This window comes from Lonchura striata, chromosome 4, assembly GCF_046129695.1.
Source record: "Lonchura striata isolate bLonStr1 chromosome 4, bLonStr1.mat, whole genome shotgun sequence".
NCBI classification, from domain to species: Eukaryota; Metazoa; Chordata; class Aves; order Passeriformes; family Estrildidae; genus Lonchura; species Lonchura striata.
This window is the reverse complement of record NC_134606.1, coordinates 47,246,301-47,259,266: the sequence shown is the minus strand read 5'-3', so window position 1 is coordinate 47,259,266 and position 12,966 is coordinate 47,246,301. Positions and strand designations below refer to the sequence as shown.

The following is a 12,966-nucleotide window of genomic DNA, read 5'->3' as shown; positions in this document are numbered from 1 at the left end:
TGAAAGACTGCAGGTGGTTCAGCAAAATTTCTGGGAGCATACTATTATCTCAATTAAACCTGCCATACTTTAGTGCATTTTACATGTGTCACTAAAGTATAAACCCAAATGTTTAACACACTTAGAATAATCCACCTTAAATTTTTATTTCACTTAATTCCCTTCAATTCCTCATTTAGATAAAACCAGAAATTAGTTACATTTTCAAGTAACTTAAAGGGCAGCACAGTATGCCCAAAATATGCACAAATATGTACATTGTTTATCACAGAACAGCATCAAACTTGCTCCAGAATACAACATATACATTATTGTCCCTGAGGCAGCACAGCTACGAGTTTTCCTATTCTATCCCATCTTTAAGACAAACTATAACCCTTAGGTCCATCACTCTGCTGAATCTTGTCGTCTCAAAGGAAGCAAACTATGTTTCCTGCCCCATGCACAGTGTACATACTGAGGTGCTCAGCTTTTCCCTGTCTACCTGGTATTGTGACCATGATTATTTCATAGCAGCATTTCCTCCTCAACATTTGGAGAGATCGCGAGCCACCAACTCTGCTTGAATTTTAAGGTGGCTTCCTGCTTTGTAGAACTGTGACTTTACAGAAGATATGATTAAAGAAGGTACAAAAATTTGGGGAACATTCAGTTTGACCCCAAATCTTACAGGCTCTATCTCAATGTGTCCGATTCACATTGTTTGGTGAACCACCAGCAGCAGCATCAAAACAATGTTAGATAATCTCTGAAGTCAACAGTGTCTTTCTAAGTCAATATGACAGGAAGCCTCCAAGTCTTGATTTTATGTCATTTTCAAATGCATCACCAAAGGCTGCTCAAAAAATGAAGGTTTGTTAACACATGCTTTGTTCTATGTCCAGTCTTTTCAGCAGACTGTTCTTGCCCTTTTATCTCTGCCTTTTCCCCACTTCTTCTCTGATGGTTTTTCTTTTTAGTTTTGTCTCTAACTGGCTATTTATCATCCGTTTCAGCATGAGAGTCTTCTGGCTTTTTGATCAACACATTTACTGCAATGGATGAGCAGCTGTAATACTAAGAATACTATCCAGATTAAAACAGCTCTAGCGGACCGTATGGCTCCTGAAGTACCAGGCATTAAACCAGAGGGAAATACTCAGATGATGTGGTTGGGTGTAGAATAACACTGCTGGAAACTGGCAGCAAATTACTGTTTAACACCTGGGTTTGAACATCTACAAATCATGGCACACTGTCAAGGCGGAGCCTTTATTGGGAGCCATCTCTGCAAGCATGTATACAGAGCAAGATTTACCTTCTGTAGTATTCCGGCTAAGCAAGTAAACTGCCTTTGTTTTTAAACATTCACAAATTCTAGAAAAACAAGGGGAAAATCTGTCTTACTGAAGTCAGTGCAAAAACTCTCCTTTTTCTGCTACACTGCCTGGACAGAGAATGCTTTCAGGTTATAAACATTTGTGCAGCATCTGCAATCCTCACCCTGGAAATTACTTTGGTATTCCTTACAGAACGCACTTTGCATTGCAGAATACAAAGCATTTAAGACACCATTTTTCAAAATGTGCTTTCTCTGCTTCTCATATTTAAAAGGGCAGCCCTGAAAACATGAGTTTGTGGCAGCTGGAAAGGTAGCCAGATGTCATATGTCTGAGAAGGATGAACTGCAGTCTCCGCCTCAGCAGACTGCTGACCACAATCTAACATCATTACTGAATGTTAGCATTATTGTCTCCTTCTCTGATGGTCATCTGTGTGGGAACACCTGACTCATGCCTCTTCCAACCCCCAGTTCTTTCCTCTATGCATCAGAAACCACCACTGTCATCTGATATTCTGAACACCTTCTCTCTTTCCCTGTTCTTGGTGAGCCCCTCTGCAATATGATGGCTGTGACTGCTCCATTGCAGGGGGAGCTGAGAATGCCAAAGCACCTACAAAGAATTGAAATCAGACATCAAAATTCCATCATTCCAGCTTTAATGTCAGAACAACCAACCAGCTCTGGAGTACTTGCACCAGCTCCCATTTTCCAATCTCTTGTACCACAGATGATTCAGAGGCATTGCCACAGAAGTCCATGAGTTTTAAGGAAAAAGAAAGAAACAAAAAAAGTTAGTATTTCTTCAGTTTTTACAATTGGTCTGCATGAGTGAGACTGAGAAACAGGACAAGTCAATAATGCAGCTGGGGGCTTTCCTATTCATAGCAACAGGAAGAAGTACAGTATGAGAGTAGCTCCTCATCCTGACTCATTCTAGGAGCAGTTGTGCTTGGATGAGGAGCCAGCAGTGCTTATGCAGTGGGACTACCTGCAGAAAACCAGCTGTCCTGGGAAAACACTTGGTCACAGCCTCCCGAGGGCACAGGCAACCTCTGTGAAGTGCTTAGACTCATGCTGCTGCTCAGCTGACTCTTCAGTAAGACTAAAATGAAAAATTGTAATACTAGGCTATTAAGGCAAATTATCACAGTTTACACAAAGAAGGCCAAAGATGACAAAGGGAAAGGATTCCTAAAAGCTCCATTAAAAATGTCATTGTACTCTTATTATATGATTAAGTTGGAACTGCCTACCACTTCAGCCTGTGGTAAATAACGTAGCAATCAAGGTTTCAACACTATTCACCCTTTCCCCCTCTTTTCTTTTAAAATGCTCCTGGTTAATTTTGCACAAACAAGAAAACAGGAACAGCACAGCAAGGCAAGAATAGCTTGTGAGTAAAACCAGATGAAAACTAACATATTTACATAGTGTAATGACTTCACTATTAATTCAAACAAACCCAGACCCCAATTCTCAGAAGAGAGAGCGAGCACATGCAGTCCAGGAGGCAAGAACAGGGTGGCTTCAGACTACATTTATGCCTGCAGCCCCTGAGTTAGTAGAGACTGCTCTTAGTTTCAGTCTGCAATAGTCACAGGGGGACCATCTTTCATTCCAGACACTGAACTCCAACTACACCCTCTTCTCAATCTTTTGGGCCCTTTTCCATCTTCAAGCAAGACCTCCTTCAGTGCTAGGGACCATAAAGAGACAGAACAGTAGGATTTCAGAAAATATCTAATTTGTAGGGAAAAATGCCGACCTAATCTAAGAGAAATGAAAGAAAAAAGAGAGGGAAAAGAAAGAAAGAAGGATATTCCCACACAATTTCTGAATCAAGCCAAAATGGACATTGTCCTATTCTAGTTATTGTTAGCAAGCAATCATCTAGAATTCTGGCATTTAACATGGAATTAGCTCTAAATCTGTTCTCCACCCTCAAAATAAACTGTTCTTCTGCTGAGACATGCATTTATCCTTTTCCCTGCTACCTTTTATCCTATCTTCTGAATTTATGTTTTCAAGCACTCTCTTCATGTCTGAAAATAATATTCTTTATGTGGAGTTACAGAATCTCCTAGATGTCTTGGATGTTGGTCAACAAAAAGTCGTTAAAAAGTTTAATCCCCTGTGTCTGGCACTACATCAGACTGAGAGCAATTTCTTTGTAACAGCCTTTGGAATAATAAGCATTAAAGGGGGGGTGCTTTTTCCTTATACTGGTCACCCACACTTTATAGTGGGTGGCCCTTTTATTTATCCCATTACTATATTTCCACTTCTAAAGCTAAGCCAGATGCAGGAACCTGATACTACTTTTTAGTTCTCGCAACTTTATTGTAGTGAAAACTTCCGTGTATATCTGATTCTTGTTAGGAAAGGCAAAGAAGCAGGAACCATGGTAATATTGCACCACCTTCTTGACAACTTCTATTCTGCATGAGTTGCATTCCCCAGGGTACTGCACACTTTGTTAGCAGGCATTTTTCACATTTACATGCCCAGGATTGCAAACATAGAGTCATCCTGTGTCTGGCCTCCTCTTGTTGGCATTGCAACCTTGCCCAGAGGCAGTGTCTAGGTGCTGTGCTGTCTGGGTGCTGTGCTTTCTTAAAATTGTACATGATCATTTCTTTACCTGCTAGATAGCCTACAGCAAAAACCAACAAGGGTAGAAAAGATTTCAAGTGTTTTATTTCATTGGTTTTGTCTGCCTTCTCTTTTTTCTTTCTTTTAAGCAGATGGACCCAAGGTAGTGGGGTATAAATGGCTTGCTGTGCACACCAAGGCCACATAAGAAGTACACAGAACAGAAATAATTCATTTAACTGTATGATTAATTTTTTTCTGAATTTATACCCTTCTTTTCAGATGTGCTAAATATAAGCTATAATGACTATAACAATTATCTCCTTTACAGAGTGACAAACACAAATCAAGACAGTCACATTTACCAGCCAGATGTGAAAAAATGAATCCTACTTTTGAGTGAAACCCATGGAAGCATATTTTAGAGAAATAACTTGATTTTTGAAAGCATATTTTACAGAAAAATTCAGTATATTTAACAACTGGCAAAAATCTTTTAGAGCATGGCTTTGTGCAGAGTTCTCCTTAAATTTTATTCTGAAATCAAACATTGACCATGCCTATGTAATTATGACAAAAGAAGATTTCCTTCCTTAATTTTCACTACAGTGTTTGCTAGAAGATATGGGAGATAGGGAGATATGACTTACTGTTTCCCCATAATTCACGTTGACACTCCAAGGGAAAAAAAAATAATTTTAGTTAGACAGATAAAACTAGTTATAACTAAATCTCATGTAGTTCAGCTAGCAGTATTGACATTATTCAGATCCTTGATGTTATTTATATTTATATTTCTGACAATATATGCACATTTGTAATAGTTAACTGTACACAAAGTGTGATTCACCTATTGTGTAACATATTATTTTCTTTCATGACAAGGAGGAAGAAAAACAGACCAGGCTGACATGAATTAAAAGTACTTCATCACAGAAAAGTAATGAACACTAGGTGGTTTTCCTTAGTCATAAAAGAGGTATTTCCCAAGTCAAGCAATTCCCTTTCAGTTTCCTGCTCTTCTAAATCTCCAGAAGACAGGATTGCTCAGAATACATTGGAATTAAAACAACAAGACAGCACATTTCCCTTTGGGCCATGTCTTTAGCTCTGATGAGCAATTTGCCCTGAGGATCTCTCTCCACCTGCACTGAACCAGCTCTTACATCAGTGGTGGTTACACACCTGCTTTGCTGGAAGAGTTGCAAAACCCACTAGGCAGTTCTTGGCATAGCCAAGTGACTAAATTCACCTCAGTGCTTGCATATTTTGTAAAAAAAAACCACAGGAAAAAAAACCCAAAACAAAACAGAAAATGACCCCTTTTCCACAGACTAAAAGTCTCAAACAGTCACAATTCCCATTGTCCTAAGAAGTTTCTCCCAGGTAGGAAAATCAGCCCATGAAGTAACAAAGTACCACTGTTTAAAAGTTAGAGTGCTTCCTAAATCAGGTGGATTTTCCTTGAAACCAACTCAAAGGTTGGTACGAGACAGGCACAATCAGCACTTTGCCTTCTCAGAGGATCTCTCTAAACTGAGGCACTGGGGCACAAGCCTTGCTGCTGCTTTCAGCCTGAAAACCTATAATTGGTCATTTTGGTGCACTATTCTCATTTTAATCAAAAGACCCTCACTTAAGCACATCTCTTCAGGACTTCGCCTGAAGGCAAGTCAGTGCTTATCTTAAAGGGTTAACAGCCAGGAGATAATATATTTTAGAGGGGTAAACTTTGTCAGTATAAATAAATGATGAAAATTCTTGGTTTGAGGGCATCAGACTATCTTCAGCTGCAACAATAGGGTATATTAATTACTCAGTACTTAGCTCAAGCTTTAGATAGCACATAGTGTACTTTCAAAGATTTAATTTGATGTAGGTATATTTATCCAGGTTTATTCAATAAAAGAGATTTTTTTTTTTCTCAGTTAAACCAATGCAATCAGGCTGAAGCCTACAGGTGGACTGTGTCAAAGAGCATGAGCATGGATACCGAGTAGTCCCTCAGAAACATGTCATATGTAGACTTCAGAATATTTCTTGAATATAAAATACAGCCACATTGCTATTTTGATGTTTTTCTAAAACATTCTGAGAGAACATAATCATTCTGTTCCAAAACATCCCTTTCCAAATATTTTCTTATTTTTCCTTATCTTGAATTAACAAGACTTAGCATGATCATGAGACCTGGAAAAAAACAGGAAGAAGCACATCCTAGTGCAGTTAGTCAATTTTTCTTTAAAGAGAGGACAAAGTTGATCTACATGCACCCCCTTGCAATCACTGACCTATTCCTCTGCTGTAGTTTTAAGTCTTCATTATAAAACTCAGTGAAGTGGGATGGAACGCACTGACAAATATCAGCATTAGCAGCAGTGAAACAATTTGTCACATCACTAAGACCCAGCCATTTGTAGACTGGTGGGGTAGGGAGTGCATGCTAAGAGCAAAATACAAATGCCTGGATCCTCCTCAGCACCTCTTTCAGCTATTTATACAAACATTGACTTTCTTCCCTCATTTCTTTTCAGTGTCAGCTGTGTTTTACCCATGGCTAAGCCACAGTTGTTTACAATGCACCAAAAATCAAAGTTAATGATCTTAGAGTCTTCAAGTCAAAGTACATCTGGTCTGGAAACAAGACTCTGTCTTAGGCCCAACTCCCATGTAAATACAAACACATCTAAGTGGAAAAACACCCTGTGTGTTACAGATTTGCTGAGGAACGTGCAGCAGTACCCTTATCATTCTTATAGAGTGTAATTCAAGAAAGACTTTTGGGAAGTTCAAAAGAAAAGCAGCAAGCCACAGCTTAAATGAGACTCCATTAGGCAGAACTCTGCTCAAGACTCTCCCAGATCACTGCTTTTATTAGCAAGCTACATGAATAAGAGTAAAGCTACAATGCTTAGCAGGCTGGGTGCAGGCACCTATCCTGCCAGAGAGCTTTTAGATGTTGAATCCAGCACTGCTGTTATCTGCTCTGTTCAAAAAACCTGGTGTAAACAAATGGAAATTTTGTGTCTGGCCAACAAAGGGGCTTTCCCAGCCAAAATCAGAATGATGTTTTAAAGTTATTTTGTAAATCAGAAGGCTAAAAACCCATGATCTTGTAATTTCTCCCTAATGTGAGTAGTCCTCATAGTGATCCCATGGTTTCACTGAGCTTCAAAATAGATTTACTCATTACAGACAGCTCATGATAAAAGATTTGAAGAGCTGGTCATCAATACATGACAGAAGAAAAACTATGAAATGTAAGTTTTCTGCTGGTTGGAAGCATTCACTTTCAGTTATTTTAAAGCAGCTTGGAAACACTTTTGAAAAGAGGCATAAAAATGCTTTGTTCTGATCACAGGAATGCTGAGACCATGTCTGTCAGTTTTTCAGAAACACCACGTTGAATTATCTATGTTCTGAGTAATGTCATGGCCTGACAATGTCCACCAGAATCCATTCAGTACATCTGAAATGAAACTCTTAAAAGCTTAAATAATCTGATTTGCAGACATACCTAGTCCCTGAATATATGTCATTAGAGCAGTACTTCATTCAGAAAAAGCAGCTACAGAGCACTCCATAAATTTATTTCTGCTTCCTCTGCGCAAAACATCAGTTTCAGAGTTAAGAATCCGGTACAATACTATAGAACAAACACATCTGAGAGAATAAACCAGACCAAAGGCTTGATCCTAAGTCTTTTCCATTGGTAATCATGGCTGAGACAGTACTTCCATTTACGCTGGCTCATACAGCCACCACACCTAGGCCACAAAATTACTTTTACTAGCTACAGAGTGTCCCACACACATGACCCCATTCATTTTGATGGGATTACTGACTGAAGGGTTTGTCTCACAAGCACAAACCCAGCAAAGAAACACTCCTAATAACACCTCATCTCCCCAAAGGTGCAAGAAGGGAAAATCACCCTTAATTTGCTGCCATTCAATGAACTGCTGAACCTTGTTTGCAAAAATCAGGAAATAACACACCTCAAAAAGTATGCTATATCTCAAAAAACCCACCATTTTTTACTGAAGAGTTTGCAAGAAGCAAGACTACTGAAAGGCTACCAACAGTCTGACATGGATTCTCAAAGAAGAATCACCAAGGAACACAAGCAGCATAAAACTTTTTTTTTTTTTTTAAAAAAAAAAAAGCTACTTTTTTTAGCATGGTCTTGGAAATAAGATATTAGCAAAAGGAAAAACAGCTACAAGAAGTGCTAAGAAGCAGATATATTAATGCAATTTAGAGGCTGGTCTGCACCTAAAAGCAGGACTGGTGAGTACCCCGAGCAGGCCAGGCTATCACAGGTACTACATGAATGCTGACGTGCTCAGGATTCCAAGGGAGGGAGACATACACATGCTTCCATGCTTCAAAAATGTACTGCCTACATGTGCATACTAACACCTATAAGAAAAGCAGATAAGTGATGAGTTCATGTTAAACATTCCTTCACTTACCTGATACATGTCAATGACCATATAGCAGAGATATAACATGGGACCACGCTGGTGTATGGCAAATGGTAACAGAATGTAACAAACAACTACTTAACTTGCAAGTATCATTATAACCCTGCTGTATCTGCTTATAATGTTTTTCTACTGAGGGGCAGTAGAGAAACCTTGGTTAGAGATGAGACCTGCATTGTTTTAAGCAAAGCAGAAATAGGAATTCAGTGCAAATGCCAAAAAGGTTCAAGTCTAGCTCTAAAGGGAATTCCCAAAGAGATGAATAAAGTCCAAAGCCTTTTAGGATATGACAACAAATCAAATTGAAAACACAGCTATTCCAACAAGCAATCTGTATGTACTTATATATTGCATATTGATATACCTGCCATGGAAAAATTTGGTTTAGCTATCCTGGTTAGGAAACTCTGAATTTAAGTTTTATTTGTTTCTCCCTTTTGAAAACAGCATACTATTTTCCTCTTTTTCTTTTATGGGCCACCAAATAACATGTGACCAAGTGTACCTATTTAGTGAAAATTAGTTCCATTAGTATGTAATCTTATACTTGCATTGTTTTCTTCTGAAGGAAAATAATGGGGAACAGGTGGTGATGCTTAGCATCAGGCTCCTGTTTCTAGAATTACAATCTACTGGGAGCCACCAGCAATCTCTGAAAGCTGTCATAAGTGCTCGGAACTAGTAAGATCCAGAGCACACTCAATACATTAAAGCTTCTTTTTGAAAATTTAAGTAGGTGTGACAGGAGAAAACTGGCTGAATGGTGCAGGGATTCTAACGTGTCCCTGCAAAGGGTCGTGATTTCCTTCTGCATCCCACAATAAATAAGTCAAGCTGGCCTCCATTTCCACAGCAGAAATTAGACATTTAAAAAATTCAAATAGGTACCATATGCACTATAAACCTTTCTGGTTTAGCATTCAAATGCAGACTCATTCACATTGGAAAATATGGGATTTAAATTCTCCTAGAAGAACTTCAAACAGCTGTTCCTTTACACTTATTTATTCTTTTCTCAGTGCCACAAAAACAGCGGTGCCAATAAATATCTCCTTGATGTTATTTGAAAACCTACTGGAGTCACACAGCATAAATAGATTTACCCAGTGAGTCACAAAACCACACATCAAATGAACACTTCTTTGTTTTATCAATCCCATCCTTACCTTACCAAGCAGGAAGTGGTTTAGAAATTATGTGATATAACTGAGTTTTCCAATGAGTTTTCATGATAAACACAAGACAGAAACACCAGCTAACAGATTTATCTATACAAGCAAAAAAGCATTATAGCCATGTTTTAAAATGTGGCTCTGAAGCTGAGGGGTAGGACAAAGACAACACATACTGTAGGGCAGTTCCAATAGCATACAACTTTATAAAAACAGACATGGAAGGCTGGCTGGCATTCCTAACTACTGCTAGATGTCAGATATGCCAAGATGCACACTTATAAGAGGAAAGAGTTAATGCAGGCTTTTTTTGTGCCATTGTGGTTTAAAATTATAGGAATTAAAAGAATATTATGTTATTGACAGAGACAGATTTGCTGTTGGTAGAAATTTGTAATCTCCCAGTAATTTCTACAGGCATATGACAAGTAGTACCAAGGAATCAGATTGTAGTTGACAATGCACATTTCTTGCACACCTATATGAGACCAATGTTACATTTATTATTACTGTGGTTATTTTTTGTAGGGGACCTAGTCAAAGCAAGTAGAAATTTGTTTATGATTCAACAATGCTTCTTTAACCACAGAAACACTAGCTTTGTGCTACAAATGTCCTAATTAGTCTTTCTACCCAAAATCAGGTTGCTGAAGTAAGGGATAATGTTAAATTGTGCCATCAGATCCATCTAAAATCAGTTGTTTTCTGAATTTCCTTAACACAGTAAATATTTCCCCTCATTTATCACACCTATTAAACTGAATCCAGAAAGTAATCTTTTCTAGCACGTGCATAAACAGCAAAATTCTTGACCAAAAAGTAATCACAGAATTATTGCTATGGGTAATGAGTGAATCAGAAAAAGTGATTTCTGATCTCAGGAAAGGTTTAATCTCCTAGAGATAGAATAATAATCCCATTTGTGAACTGACTTAATTTAAACTTTGGAAAACAATACACATGAAAGCACATTATGCCATTTTTAAAGCAACCTGTTTTATAATAATTTTACTTTATTTCCAGACTCTAACCTTACCTTCACAACTATTTAGAAAATTAAATTTGCTATGCTTTGAGCATTTAGTAAGAGTGAATAATTAATTTTAAAATCATTCATAATTTAGTTTCCAAAATACCTAATTTCTTATAGGATGTTTTTTCCTCTAACAGAAACTGAAGGTTTTGGGTCTTTATCAATACTTCTTGAACTTCTTTTATGGTGTTTTCCCTTTTCCTCATACTAGAGATTGCAAAAGCAGTTCTAATAATAACACGGTATTGGGGAAAAAAACCCCGGAAAGTAAATGATAAACTTCCTGCTTAATCCATATATGATAAATGGTCTTAGTATATATCCACATATGCACAGATATATAAATCATAAATAATATAAAAAATATCAAATTAGCATATCCTATTACAGCAGGAAAATGAAAGATATTGTCTTTACTACACCACCCCTAAAATTATGTCCTTGGATAAAATTTTGTAAGTATTTTAAATGTAGAAATGCTTTAGCTACCTTCTTAAAATCTTTTTCTGACTGATCACTTGCTAAATCAATTTAAGCACAAATTCACCTTAGCCTGAAGCACAAAGATACTGGATTTAGCTCTTATAAGTATCACAAACTTACAATTATTGACTGTATTGTTGAATTTCCTTTCAATTCAGATGAGTTGCACAGGTGGAAAAAAATAAGTGCAACTCAGGAAAAATGAGATTTTCTAAGTTATGATAGCTTACAGTGATTTTTCTTTTCAGAAAAGAATCATTAGATTTCAAATTCACATGGCTGCTTGAAGAGGCAGCCAAGTTATTCCACTGCATTTTGACAAGATAACTGGCTTTTAAGTCCTTACACTACTTTTCCTCCCTCCATCCTCAATAAGATACTACTACTACTACTACTACTACTACTAAAGGTAACTCCATGGAAGAAGTTAATTCTTTTCCTTGCAAAAAAAAACAAGGCAGCAATGATTAATTAACAAGAAACTACAATATTAGAGCAAAATATCAACATAGAACTATGTGTCTGACCTTCCTAAAAGACTCATTTTCATTTGCCTTTCAGACATAATGATTTTACCATCTTTCTTCAAAGAACAAAAATCTACACTTTTCAAAACAAAGCGTTGAAAGATGAGTCTGTCCTGAATTGCATAACTCTGAACTACCATACACATTAACCATTTATAATTCATGAGGGATAACATTCATGGTACCATGATTTCAACAGTTTGCTGACAAACAAGCAGTTTAATTTTTGCCCAGGTTGCTTTTCCCCATAAGCAGAACATCAGTACCTTGTAGCAGCACACTTTGCAGACAAACTGCATTGCGCCACATATGACAGAGTTGCTCACCCTTCTCAGTTTGTAGAGTCTGGATCCAATTTTCAAATGAAAGATCACTTTGCTGAACATTTATTTTTCCTGTGGAATTACTGTTTGGTGAATAGGCTGCTTTCAGCCTTGGGGGTTATTTATTTAGATTTTCATTCTCTTCAAAATGTTGGTGGAAAATGTTTGTCTGCTGGAGGGGTACCATATGCTTCTGATCTGAAGACTGACTGACTCCTACTGTGTAAAAAGTGAGTGAGCAAGTAGAAAAACAGAAGATTGAATGATCATTAAGTATCTAAATGAACTGGGAATTACAGTCCCAGTTTCCAAAGTCTGTCAGATTAATTGAGTTCCTGTCTAATTCAGAGTCCTGGGAACCTAAATTTCTATACACTCAAGAGTTTACTATCAGAAAGAGATGGATGAGAGAGCATGAAAGCTGAGAAGGATACAAAATGAATGCAGCATAACCTGCTGATTCAAGAGCAAATGCAGGTTCTCAAAATAAATATTCTTCCTTTCTACAATAAATTATGATATTGGTCTGCTTAGAATCTATAACAATTGTGAAAATGGCACCTTTTTTTTATATATTTAACAACTGAAAAATAAAAAACAGCTTCTTTTTGTTCCAGTAATTTTTTATGTTAGGTATGCATCTTTAAAAGTAAAAATATTCCAAGGCAAGTTTAGAAAAACTACTGTTTAAAAGCATATTGACTTAAGCAGGATCATATTCAACCTGTGCACTTCCTATTAAACTTTAGAGAAACTGTGTTTCTCTTCTCTAAAAATACTCCCCACTGCATAAATGTTTAGATTGGTCATCTATGTCATCATCTTCCAAACGTTTTTAGTTCCTTAAAATATCATATATTTGTTTCAAAGGGGAGCATTTTAATGATGGGGAAATTCAGATGGCATGCACTGACAGGTTTTTGGAATCCATGCCATAGAAATTTAGCATAGCTGATGACTGAGCCAACCAAATATTATGCTTGAAGTCCAACTAACAAAGCATTTGTGGCCCTTGTAAATACGGT

At 37.3% G+C, this 12,966-nt stretch overlaps 1 protein-coding gene across 1 annotated transcript in view; it reads right to left on the bottom strand.

Annotated features, from left to right (window-relative positions):
• The window catches only part of DKK2 (dickkopf Wnt signaling pathway inhibitor 2), a 38,617-nt gene that overhangs the window by 11,459 nt on the left and 14,192 nt on the right, over positions 1-12,966 (bottom strand). The gene's annotated exons all lie outside the window — the stretch shown is intronic.